The following is a 12,702-nucleotide window of genomic DNA, read 5'->3' as shown; positions in this document are numbered from 1 at the left end:
TTATTAAAACACTCATAAAATTTCTCTTTTTAAACTCGAAAACCAATAGCACCGTATTGAAGTTTAAAATTATTATACAATATCAATGCACATGATTTATCACAAATGATTCTGTTACGTGCCAACCGTTTGATCCGTTAATTCAGTTACAACGTCTCAGTCAACGCTTGAGTGGAAGTGTAGTCAGGAATAATTAAGACTTCTTTTTAAAATGATTAAATTTATTTAACTTATAAAAATTATCCAAACTACAAAATTCTGTAAATATTCTAGTGATAGAAATTATTTAAGTCCTAACAATTGTAACTTATAAAATAATTGGAAATATTTCTAAGTCCAGACCATAACATACACTGACGTGAAGGTGCTCAGTGCAGCATAGACAAGACTCGTCTGATTTGCCCTTGTTTTCGGGTCCCTTTTATATGTGATATTATATGTGTGTGTGTAAAATCCCAAATGTGTGTGTGTAAATAAATAAGATAATAAATTATTTTAAATAAGATGATTTCCTGTTAATTATGAGTGTGTGTGCGTTATCTCCAGGCCGTGACACAATTATTGACGCAAATGCCCAGGATGTGGTTTTTGATTACTATTCATTTTAATTTAATTTAATTTCCCATAAAATGTGATTAACGTTTGGTGTTATAACATTTATAACGTTCGATCAACTATTTATTTTAATTTAGTTTAATTTCCCATAAAAGCGTTTATGTGAACTCTTTATTCGTCCATGCCTGTGATTTCGATATTCTAACTTCTTATTACAATATCTAGTGAAATAACCACATGAGCTCAATACTCTAACTTATCTATAGTTGTGGTTTTTGATGTGCATGGGAACCTCTTTGTGATGTGTTTTACCGTGTGACTACGCGGGACGCGACAATTCATAATGTAAAATTTATATTTTATTGTATTTTATTCATATTATCTACAATTTATATTTTGTCGTATTTTATTTTATGAAAACACTTTATACACTCAAAGTTAGCTAATGTAGAAATTACCCGGTTAATGTACCTACAAAATAAACGGTTTACAAATATGTTTATTTTATCCAATAGGGTAGTGGTCACATTACCCGATTTTCGTATTCTACCCGTAACATATACACATGTAAATATTATATGATTTTGTATCCTACTACAATTATTATTATATTTATATATTCAGTCCCAGATATTTTTATTTATTTTTGAAATACAAATTATACACCAATGTATTACCGAAATTAAGAAGTACTATGATTCAAGAGATATTAAATAAAGAAAGCTTTTAATAATAAATGGATATAAATTTTAATCCGGAACACTTTATTGATGATTTAAAAAACTGAACTGAACACAGAATTGGATTGTGATCAATTATAATTATTTATCAAATTAATTTTGATTTTTCATTGAGTACATGAATTTGTTTTTGTTTATTCGTACTATTTCTTACGTAACCTTCTGTTTCAATAATACTTCTCGGCGATTAGATTTAGCGGAAGTCGAATTTTTCAGTTTTTAAATATTTTACTGAATAAATTAAGGCGTGACAGTGACATTGTGACTACGAAATTATTCCATTTCGTTAGTATTAACAACGAGTTACTCTTTTTACGCGCTTAAATTGCATGTTTTCTAAAACTATAAATCATGTGCATTTAGTTATAATTGAGTATTTTTGTACCTACAAATCGGCGAGTATTTTGATAATTTTACTAAAAAGGTCAATTGGTTAGAGATGTATAATTAGAATTATAATTATAAGTACGATATAAACACTATAAATTTGGACATATTTACTTTAAAATCGACCAAGTAATGATATTGATTTAGGGAATGTGAACGCATAAAATGTTGGAGATACATTACGTGGGAGTAGTCTTCGTGTCGCCGTGGCGCCGCGGCAGTCATTACGCCATTTCATTGACCCAGTCCGTCTTAACTATACAATGTTTGAACACATATTATGTACAGTATACATACGTGTTCGGTGTATCATTGAATATTCGTATGTGACATAAAAAAATGTTACCCTACAGAAATAAACTTTTCAATTTTTTTTTATAAGATCTAATGATAATTTACGAAGCAAATCGAATTATGCATTACACATCTTGACATAAGTATAAATTAATATTAATATTAATAACACATTTTATTATTATCATTCATAAATAGAAACAGTATTAGACAGTATATAATCCGACGGAATAAGATATATTTTTTTGGATTTTATAATTCCCAAATCATAATTTTCGTGTAAATCCGGTCATACTTGGTTCGTGTGTATGGTGAGTGTACTAGCGGAATTTGTATGATGTACTAATTATGTTGTTCCTATACGGCTCGTGTGCTCGCCAATTATTCGTCAATCGTATATTCTTTGCTCGTCGTTGCCAATGTTCCTACACGACTCGCAATTGCCAAATATTTGTTCAAAATAATGAAATATTTATAATAAATATTGTTGTTAATAATTTATTTTTGGGGAAAAGCTACTTTAAGCAACTAAAGAGCCACAGATATGAGTGATATAAATTTGAATATAGGGAAAAAATCAAATGTAAATCACGTAATGATCTGGCACGGCCAGTATTTTATAATTTATTATGGAACTATAATCAGCAGCCAACTGTGTTGCAAAACAAAATTACACTAGGCAATAAACAAAATTGAAATAACTTAACTAATAACTAGAATGACTTACACTGAAATAATTAAACGAAAAAACTATTTATTTTTGGAATCAACATATAAACATAATATACCTATATAATATTGTAGTTTTATTTTAGATTGAGCAAATTATTATATTTTAAAGTCCTAACTATTATTATATACCTATTATATTTCGTTCTGAACAATCGTCGGCATTAAACAATTTTATTAATTGCTTCACAAAACCACGCTTAGTATTGTGTTTTTTCACTTTAAACGGAGTTTCGTAGGCTTCGCCGCCAAATACTTTTTTCTGTGTCTTTTAATTTTGACGGCAACGACGACACATAACATTTGGCGACTCTCACTTCTCTTGTAAGCTTTTCACATACGATACGTTTGAATTGCTGACCACCCACTTCCGGTGAAAACTTTTCGTGCAAATAGTATGCCTATCGTATACAAATGGCATTTCACAAAATTAAATACTATTACTATATATATTTCTTTTAAATAAGTCTTAACAGAACAGTTGTAGAAAAATATAATTGACTACGTATACATTTCACACAAAACACAAAATTATACTTACATTTTCAATACAATTTATTGTTTTAATAGATTTTTCATAACAATTCGGTTTCATTGACATGTTATTCAGTTGACTATCAATGTTTTTAATAGTCGACCGTAGATGAATCAGACACTCCGTACAACATTTTGAATGTTCTACGGGTATTCCTGATGAATTATTTATTTTAAAATTGCAATCACATTTTTCATTATACGTTTGTAAAATATTATATATTTTATAATATGGGTTATTTGTATCTCCTTTCGAGCAATCGGCCACGTTATTCTTCAACCCAACAGGCTTATTGTTTTTATGTATTTCGGGTCTCTCGACGCTCTTGGCATTTATTTTATTACACGTATTGCCTTGGACTAAAACATTACAAAAACATAATTTTTTAACTGTTGTAGCACAGTCATATACAGTACCGGCTTAAGGATTCATGGGGTCTGATGCTAAATATATTTTTTACATTAAAAGGTACGCCTCCTAGACACTTATACAAAATGTATAAAATTAATATTAGCACAAAGTTTGGTTAATACTAGAACTCCTTAATATTGATTTAAATAAAATTGTTTGAATAAATAATTTTGTCACGCCTACTAGGTTACCTGTTTACTTTAAAAGGCTCGCTTTTTATTATATCGATACGTTCAGCATGACCAAGTTGGACTAGTCTATTTCCAGAGTCTGTTAAATAAATTATAACTACTAGAGATTCAAAAGTAGATTTACTAATATTTTAAAAGCCCGTTGATTGATTATTATTAGAAATTGTAAATAATAATGTTTCTACTGAATCTTCACTTTCTAAGGATTTAAGCACGTTTTACTGAATGATGTGATAATTTGCAAATACAAAAAGTGATTTTTGTTCACATATACTTGTTGGATTATCAAAAATAATACTGACATATTCTTTATGACTTTTAGTGACATTAGATCCATACATTTCTTGAAATATAATTGGCTTAAGATATTTTATCGTAAGATCCCGTTAATATCCCGTATCTTGTTTTATATCCCAACAATATAATATATTGTATATAATATATATACAATATATTATATTGTCACCAAATTATTTAGCACGTCCACGTGTAATACAATTATAAATTTTAAAGTATTGTTGCTCAAGAACAAAATTAAATTTTATATTTTGTTTGTGCAATTTTGATAAGGTAAAAATCGGGGCCTTTAAAAGTGTTGGCCCTGGTGCCAGGACACATCTCACCCTCCCTTTGAATCAGCCCTAGTCATATGCATGGCATGTATTTTAAGTGTATTACTGCAACTTTTCAAAACTATTGTTCATTATTTAGGTATAGTTCTAAATTCCTATCATAGGTGAAAGAAACCTCCACGAGAACATAAAATTATTTATAAACAACAATTGTAATTGAAAAAAAATAACTATACGCACTGTAGACATCCGTTCCTTTATATTCCAAGCAGAGTATATTTGATCGACACTGATCTGGTACAGACATCTTAGGACCAAGTCCAGGAGTATCAGGAATCCATGCATTGATTCCCATACTTTTGATATAATCTATAAACGCTTGAATTTCAGCTATAAGCATACACAAATAGATATAATTACTATAATGTAAACTATATTTCTTAATATTTATTTATTTATTTATTTTTTTTTTTTTTTGGTAGCGGCTTCTAGGACCATCCCAACATACATCTAGCCTTCCATCCATCTCGGTCAGCTGCTCGCATCTTCTACATCATTCCTCATTACATCCTCCCATCTCATTCTCGGTTAGGTTAAATAATGAATATATAAGACATAAATTAATATTTTATAAACTATGTATGTATGTATTAAATAATACCCTTGAATTATTATCTACATTGCGTTTAATCATAATAATTCAAATTTAGCCGATTCAGTTTTAATCATTATCGGTAAAATGATTATAGACTTATTTTCCTCGTGTACTGTCGCACGAATTATGTCATCAGTAAATGCGGACGCTGATGAGATAAATAATAATTTATGATATAAATAATAAATCGTAATAATGAGAATTCAATCCGAGAAAATACGTTAGTAGTTAATTATTGTTTGAAACCAAACATATTATGTTATATTGGCACCTACCATAGGCGCAATTTCAATTTTTTACCTGGGGAGACTTGAAAAATGTATACCAAGCATACCCGTGGAGGCTTTGCCCATCATACCTCCATAATCAACCTTACTTTTACCATCATACAAAATATTTATGTCACAAAATATAACACTTTGAAATTTAATTTCCTGGTTTTTGGAGGGACTAAGTCTACTAAGCCACCCTGATTTCCGCCAATGATTGATACATCATAAAGGTACTATTAATTGGGATTTAATTATCTTCATTTCACCCTCAGCCCGCATCCTGCATGTCTGATTTTTGTTTAACGATTCTACACTAGTATATAAATAATACAATATAAATAACATAATGATAATATCTATGTTATTAATATATTTTAAATTGTTTTTCATGATATTTTTAGAAAACTATCATGAAAACCAATAGTTTGCTATGTTACCGTTGTTCGTCATGTAAATACCATTCCCATGCGGATAATATAGGGAACGCGGATTCGTATAGATTTTATGAATACCATTTTTTGTTCGTACATGGGAACGAATCGTGTGAATCGTTCGTATACGGATCTTTTTCATGAGTGTTTCTGAATAGGTCCCCAAAACATCTCTAGCTTATAGTACAAATATTTGACAAAATATGTCATGATTAGGGAACGGATTTATATGTAATAAAAATATATAAATATGTACATATTTATGTAAGTATAATTTATAAAATATGTGCTAAAACCATCCAAATATGTAGGAAAAAAATTTAATAAAAAAAAAAAAATTATAATTATTAAATTATCAAAATGATTTGTTGCATTGAATTATTACAATTTTAAATTATTAAATATTAAATATCGCCTATTAGATCTGAAAATATTTTTAAAACTGCTAAATGATCGTTCCACATTAACCTACATCGGTTGATTTAAGCATATTTGAAGGGCATAATATTAGAAGGCGATAATTCCAAAATTTTAGAAGGATGTCTGCCACTCTATGTCATTGATTGATTTATAATCAATATGGCCTGAAATTTTTCTCTGTAACAACATGAATTTTCTTTTTTACAACTTCGCCTATTGGTCCGTTTACGAGTTTTCATTTTGCAATCGTTGATTCGACAATTTGCATACTTTCATTCAAGGACATATTTTTGTTTCTTATTTTGTAAATGTATGTGCAATAAAACTAAAATTCACTGAGATGAAAATTAAATTAGTTTTCAATGTTTCATTTTGCATAATATTTTGAGCTTTACTAATAGCGATATAAGTTCTAGATCTAAATTTGAAATAATTTCTTGTATTTTTGTAGGAAGAAGACGTATGAATGATGAAATAACAAAATATGTTAAAAATATTTACAAATTAGTGATATATGTAAAAATATGGAATTATACCAAAATATGTAAAAATATGTAAAATAAAAGTAGCATCATATTAATAGAAATGATTTAAATCATGAACATTTCTTATCAAATTTTAAATATCTCGTTTTAATAAAAATATGTATTTACATATAAATCCGTTCCCTAGTCATGATTATATTGTATGAAGATGATGAAATATATTATGAATGTCTAAACGCGAATTCTTTTACAGTTGATAAAATTGATATTTTGTGGATTTCATAATTCCGTTGCAATACAGTTATTGCAACAACTATATTGCAATATAGTTACATTTTTTTGTTAAAAATAAATATATTTATTAACAGACTATAGTCTGTTTTTTCTTTTAAATCGATAAATTAGAATTGTGCACAAGACATTTTAGTTTAATAAACTTAATATATACTTAAATTTAACCATATTTATACACATTGTATACTGGTTATCTATTTAAGTCACATATCTTAAATAAAGTACTAACAAATTGTTTCAGCTATTATTTACACATAAGACATAACACCCGTTACAATATTAAGTAATTTAATGAAAAGAAAAAAAAGAGCGACTGGTTAAAATTAATTTTTAAATTATTAGTTTACTTACTCGCCATATGTACAGACGCTTTTGATATCAATATATTTATTTAAAAATCGATTTATCAAGTATCAGTTCATAAATTTAAAATGCACAAGAATGTATAAATAATAAAATACTAACTATTGCACATAGAATAATTAGAATAATTTATCCTATAATATTACCTTTACTAGATCATTATATTTTACCATAGAATAACAAAAAATAAAAAAAATTGACACGCAATTTTTTCTGGTCCACCGAATAGACGGTTCCAGAAAAATATATCTTATGTGGGACTTAAATTATATGCATAGTTTCTATGTCAATATCAAACTTCTCTTTTAATACTGCCTTGAACGAAAAATGTATGTTCTTGTAATTCCATCATAATTGATAAATACTACATTTTATACATAAATCAAAATGTTAATGATGTGCAATATTTTTCATTCTAACCATTTCAAAACGGAAACATTTTTTTAGTCCTCAGGGTAGATTTATCCTAACCCTCTGTCCTAACGTCACTGATAAGAGTATATTATATAACTACATATAACTAATATAAGCTGTGGACGAGTCTTCTGCTGGTATATACAATATTTATAAAACAGTCAAGAAAAAATATTTTGTTAATGTCAAAACAATTTAAAAGATACTTACAATTATAAATTACCTTATATTTACTATATATTAGAAAAAAAAATGTATAACTTAAAAATGTAGGTCCTATTTGTAAAAATATATTTATTACCAGTTACCACGTACTACCATCTAAATATGTGCCATTGATGTATTATTAATTAACTTTTTCGCTGTTTTAAATGAGATACTTCTTCGCCAATTTGTTTAACGACAGTTAAAAATTATCAAAAGAGTAAAAAAAAAAAAAGTAACAAAACGACCGACTATAACAAACTATATTTCCCAAGGCTTAATCATTTTTTTTATGAAATTTTTCAGTTTTTCTTGTATTATTATTTCCTATACCCATCCTCCTTATCATTTTCTAATGAATCGATTTGCTCATTGTTGCTGTGTCAATTTATAATTTTTTTCATTGTATTATCTGGAACAGCTGCTGAAAATCATTAGGGGAAAAGAAAAAAATTTCTTTACTGATAAGAAAAACGGATCAGCCAAGGCCGTATCTGGGGGGTCCTGGATGTCTGGACCCCCCCTCACCGAAATTTTTTTCAATATTTTACGAATGTTTAAAATAATTTTAATTTATTTTAATAAATGATTAATTTTAATACCAACATAAATATTTTCAATCAAAAATGACTTAAGTTCCAATTAACCATTGACTGCTTTTAGTTTTATATCATAATATCTATATGAAAATATGATATTAATTTTAATAAAAGAAGATTAAATCTTTTTCTGTCCAATTTTTAACCAAATATCAAAAGTTAAAATCCAAATTCAATAAAATTACTATATACATGTTTTGGACCCCTCCCGAAAAAAAATTTCTAGATACGGCCTTGGAATCAGTGATGAATCGATGATGTGCACATGCCTTTGCGTATAATGCTTGCAATCAATACAATACTACCATACACTTTACGAGGACGTGTTGTTGACGAATTCAGACAAATAATTTGTTCATAGCTGTTAAAAAACACATAATGTTATTAATTGTAAACTTGTAATTCGACAAAAATGGTACGGTGCATATTATGACCGCACTATTATTGTACGTATGAGTATAACAAATGACTAATGCGGTCGTTGCATTTTATGGCAAATAAAAAATACGCAAGTAATAAATATTGTATGTAGAACGTGCGTACTCAAATGCGTAACTATGGTTTAACAATTGAAGGTGGGTGTATTAACATTTTAATGTTCTATTGCTTATCGTATATTAAGAATAAGTTATATGTGTATCATAATAATATTATACATAATAATAAAATATTATGTACATAATTTATGCGTAGAGCGCACTTCAATCGACTTAACGATTTATCGATTTGTCACTGGGTATATTCCATAGAATAATATTACTCTAAAGTATATTCACCGCGTGGTCGGTTATTAATTATTTACTACCGCTTCTCATTTACCCTACGACCGGCCAGAAAAAAAACCAATTAAACTTCTAATTATGCATTTTACATTGCAAGATTGTCGAATGTTATTATGACACTATGGTTGAGACGACAAAAAAAATAAAAAAAAAGATAAGAATTCAAATGATTATAGTGTGGCTCTATGTTTATGTCGTGTACGGCATTTATGATGATGTTGCGTTATTTTTTTTTATCAAATAATACAATTTTTCGTTATTTTATTAAAATTGAATTCTAGCATTCATAAAATTATATCTTAACGTATAAAATGCAAAAAAAAAAAATCAATATAATAATTATAAAATAACTTCAAAAAATGTTACTCTTGATTTTGAAAGTTGACAAAACAGGGTTATAATCTTAATTTAATTCAGGTGAATTCCAAAAATCCATAGAGATTTTTACAATGCATTAAATGGTTTAGGTTATTTCAGGGTAATACTATTAAAGCAGGTTCAACTATTACAGAGCCCAATGCTCGATTAAATAAATTACTAAATATTTTATCCAATTCAGGTTTAAGAGTAAAATTAAATAAATTAACATTTTTACAAAAATATATTGAATATTTAGGTCACAGAGTAGACGAAAATGGTATGCATACATTAACAAAACACAATGACGCTATTGACAGAAAACAAAACTTTGTTAAAATAATTTTTAGGTTTATTGACGTATTGTAATACGTAAGTAATTCAAATGCAGTAAACATTTTAAAATTGCTGTACATGCTTTAACGCAATGGAAGTAAATATAATTGGATATCAAAATGTGACCAAGCATTTAATAAAATTAATCAAATTTTAATTAAAAAACCGGGCGTGGCCCAAGTGCGTTAATCATATCGTACCTTTTTAATAGTTCAAATGCGTCCGCAATAATTCTTCTAACAATATTTATCTTTATGGATAACTAATAATATTACACTGTGTTAGTTTGCATTTACTCTACAGTCCATACGTAGAATTATTAATAAACACTCATATAAACATAAAAATGTTGACATAAACTTCCAATCGTATACCTAAAAAAATTAGATATTAACCCGACATCTTAAAAATGGATGCAAGTCTAAATAGTTAAATACACTCATATAATAATAAACTTTTATAATAAATATAATATTATTATTAAATAACCAAATATTTTTGGGGTATAAACAAGTTCACTTCCTTGTGGTGCACCCTGGGTAACTCTAAACGAACTGGGACGTACTTGGGCTGCGTCAAAGTAGTGATCTTTTTCTCTTGGGACGCACTCGGGCGAGACCTTATTCGGACGCATTCGCATCATTAAATAAGGGACATTTTGGGATACACTCGGGAGTTGCCCAAAAAACCTGTATTAGCACATTACGACTCAAAACTTCCCATTAAACTTGTAGTTGACTCATCATTTTATGCACTTGATGCTGTGCTGTAACATTTATATTATGATCGCACAGAAAAACCTGAGCCTACGCACAGTAGCATATTTAAATACAGGCACTGATCTAATACTTTTGTTATTTAAAGACGGAAATTTTTCACTCGCCTAAAAGCGGGCATAGGCGCAACTAGGGGGGTGCTTGGGGGTGCTATAGCATCTGCAGCCTCAAATTTAGCGCCCCCAGTTAAAAAATTAGTAATTGAAAAATTGTGTGAAAAAATAGCGTTTTTCTTATTTCATGTAGTTTCAATAAGTTTTATTTGATGTCTTTATCAGAAAGATGAATTGTTCATGACTATTAGTTATGTCGCGTCCCGCGTAGTTACACATGAACACTTACACAACAAGGGGGTTTCTGTGAACGCATCTACGGATGGTTACACATATTCTAATATCTACTTATTTTATATCTAACTATAATTATATCTAACTTAGTTATATCTAACTTATTTTAGCCGCTTATTATCATCAAATGTAAAACAATCAAAACAATTGGGAAAACTTACAAATATATCCGATAAAGCTCAGATTGTTAGTTATAAATTTGATGAATTAATAGTTAAAAAAATGTAGCCTCACACTATAGCTGAAAATTTAATATTACCAGCTTGCAAAGAAATTGTAAAATCAATGTTAGGTGAGAGTGCTGAGAAGGAAGTTTCTCGTATTCCATTATCAAATAACACAATATCTCGACGAATTGACGAAAAAGACGAAATGTCTTCCGACATTCAAAAACACGTTTCTGAAATATTATGTGATGGCCGAAAATTTTCATTAAAAATTGACGAATCGACCGATATTAGTCAAAAATGTCAATTATTAAGTTATATACGATTTATTGAAAACAATGAGGCTATTGAAAAATTTTTATCTTGTACTGAATTATTAACAACATCGACCGGGCAAGATATATATAATTGTGTCAGTGAAACTCTAAAAAAAAAATGAACTGTTATGGACAAATTATATTTCCGTATGCACAGATAGAGCTCCTGCAATGACTGGCAAATTTAAAGGCTTTGTTTCTAAATTAAAACAAGATTTTCCAAGTATTATTTCAACCCATTGTTTTATACATCGTGAAGCTTTGATGATTAAATCGTTTCCAGATGAGTTTAAAAATGTTCTTGATTTGGTAATTAAAATTGTAAATTACATTAAATCAAGAGCTCTTAAAATACGAATTCTCAAAAAAAAGTATAAAGAAGCTGATTTTCGTTATAAAGTTTTAGTTTTACATACTGAAATTCGATGGTTATCAAAAGGTAAGGTTTTAAACAGATTTTATATAATAAAAAACGAATTGTTGCAATTGTTCAATAATGAAGACCCAAACAGCGATTTCGTAACTCATTTAAATAGTCCATTATGGTCTGCAAAACTTGCTTATCTAGCTGATATTTTTAACCATTTAAATATCCTTAATTCCAATATGCAAGGTAGGTAAAGATGATAACATATTAACATCGTCTGATAAATTCAATGGGTTTTTACGGAAAATTAATCTTTGGATGCCACACGTAGAAAAAAAACAACTGCAAATGTTTCCATTAACAGCAGATGTTGATCCAGATGGAGAAGTAACATCTGATTTGATAATAAATCATCTTATAATTTTAAAAGAAAAAATGACAAAATATTTCCCATCTTTGGTTATTAACGAATATGATTGGGTGCGCAATCCTTTTGCTGTAACATCAGATGTAATATCACATCTAGAATTAGTTGAACAAGAACGACTTTTAGAACTTCAATCTGATTGTTCATTGAAATTAAAATTTAATGAACTTAAACTGTTTCAGTTTTGGAGTTTTATTAAAATTGAGTGTCCGATAATTACAGAAATTGCAATAAATATATTATTACCATTTTCTACAACATATCTCTGTGAACTT

Source organism: Sipha flava, unplaced genomic scaffold (genome assembly GCF_003268045.1).
Source record: "Sipha flava isolate LNK unplaced genomic scaffold, YSA_version1 45_pilon_pilon, whole genome shotgun sequence".
In the NCBI taxonomy this organism is placed as follows: Eukaryota; Metazoa; Arthropoda; class Insecta; order Hemiptera; family Aphididae; genus Sipha; species Sipha flava.
This window is presented reverse-complemented; position numbering follows the sequence as displayed.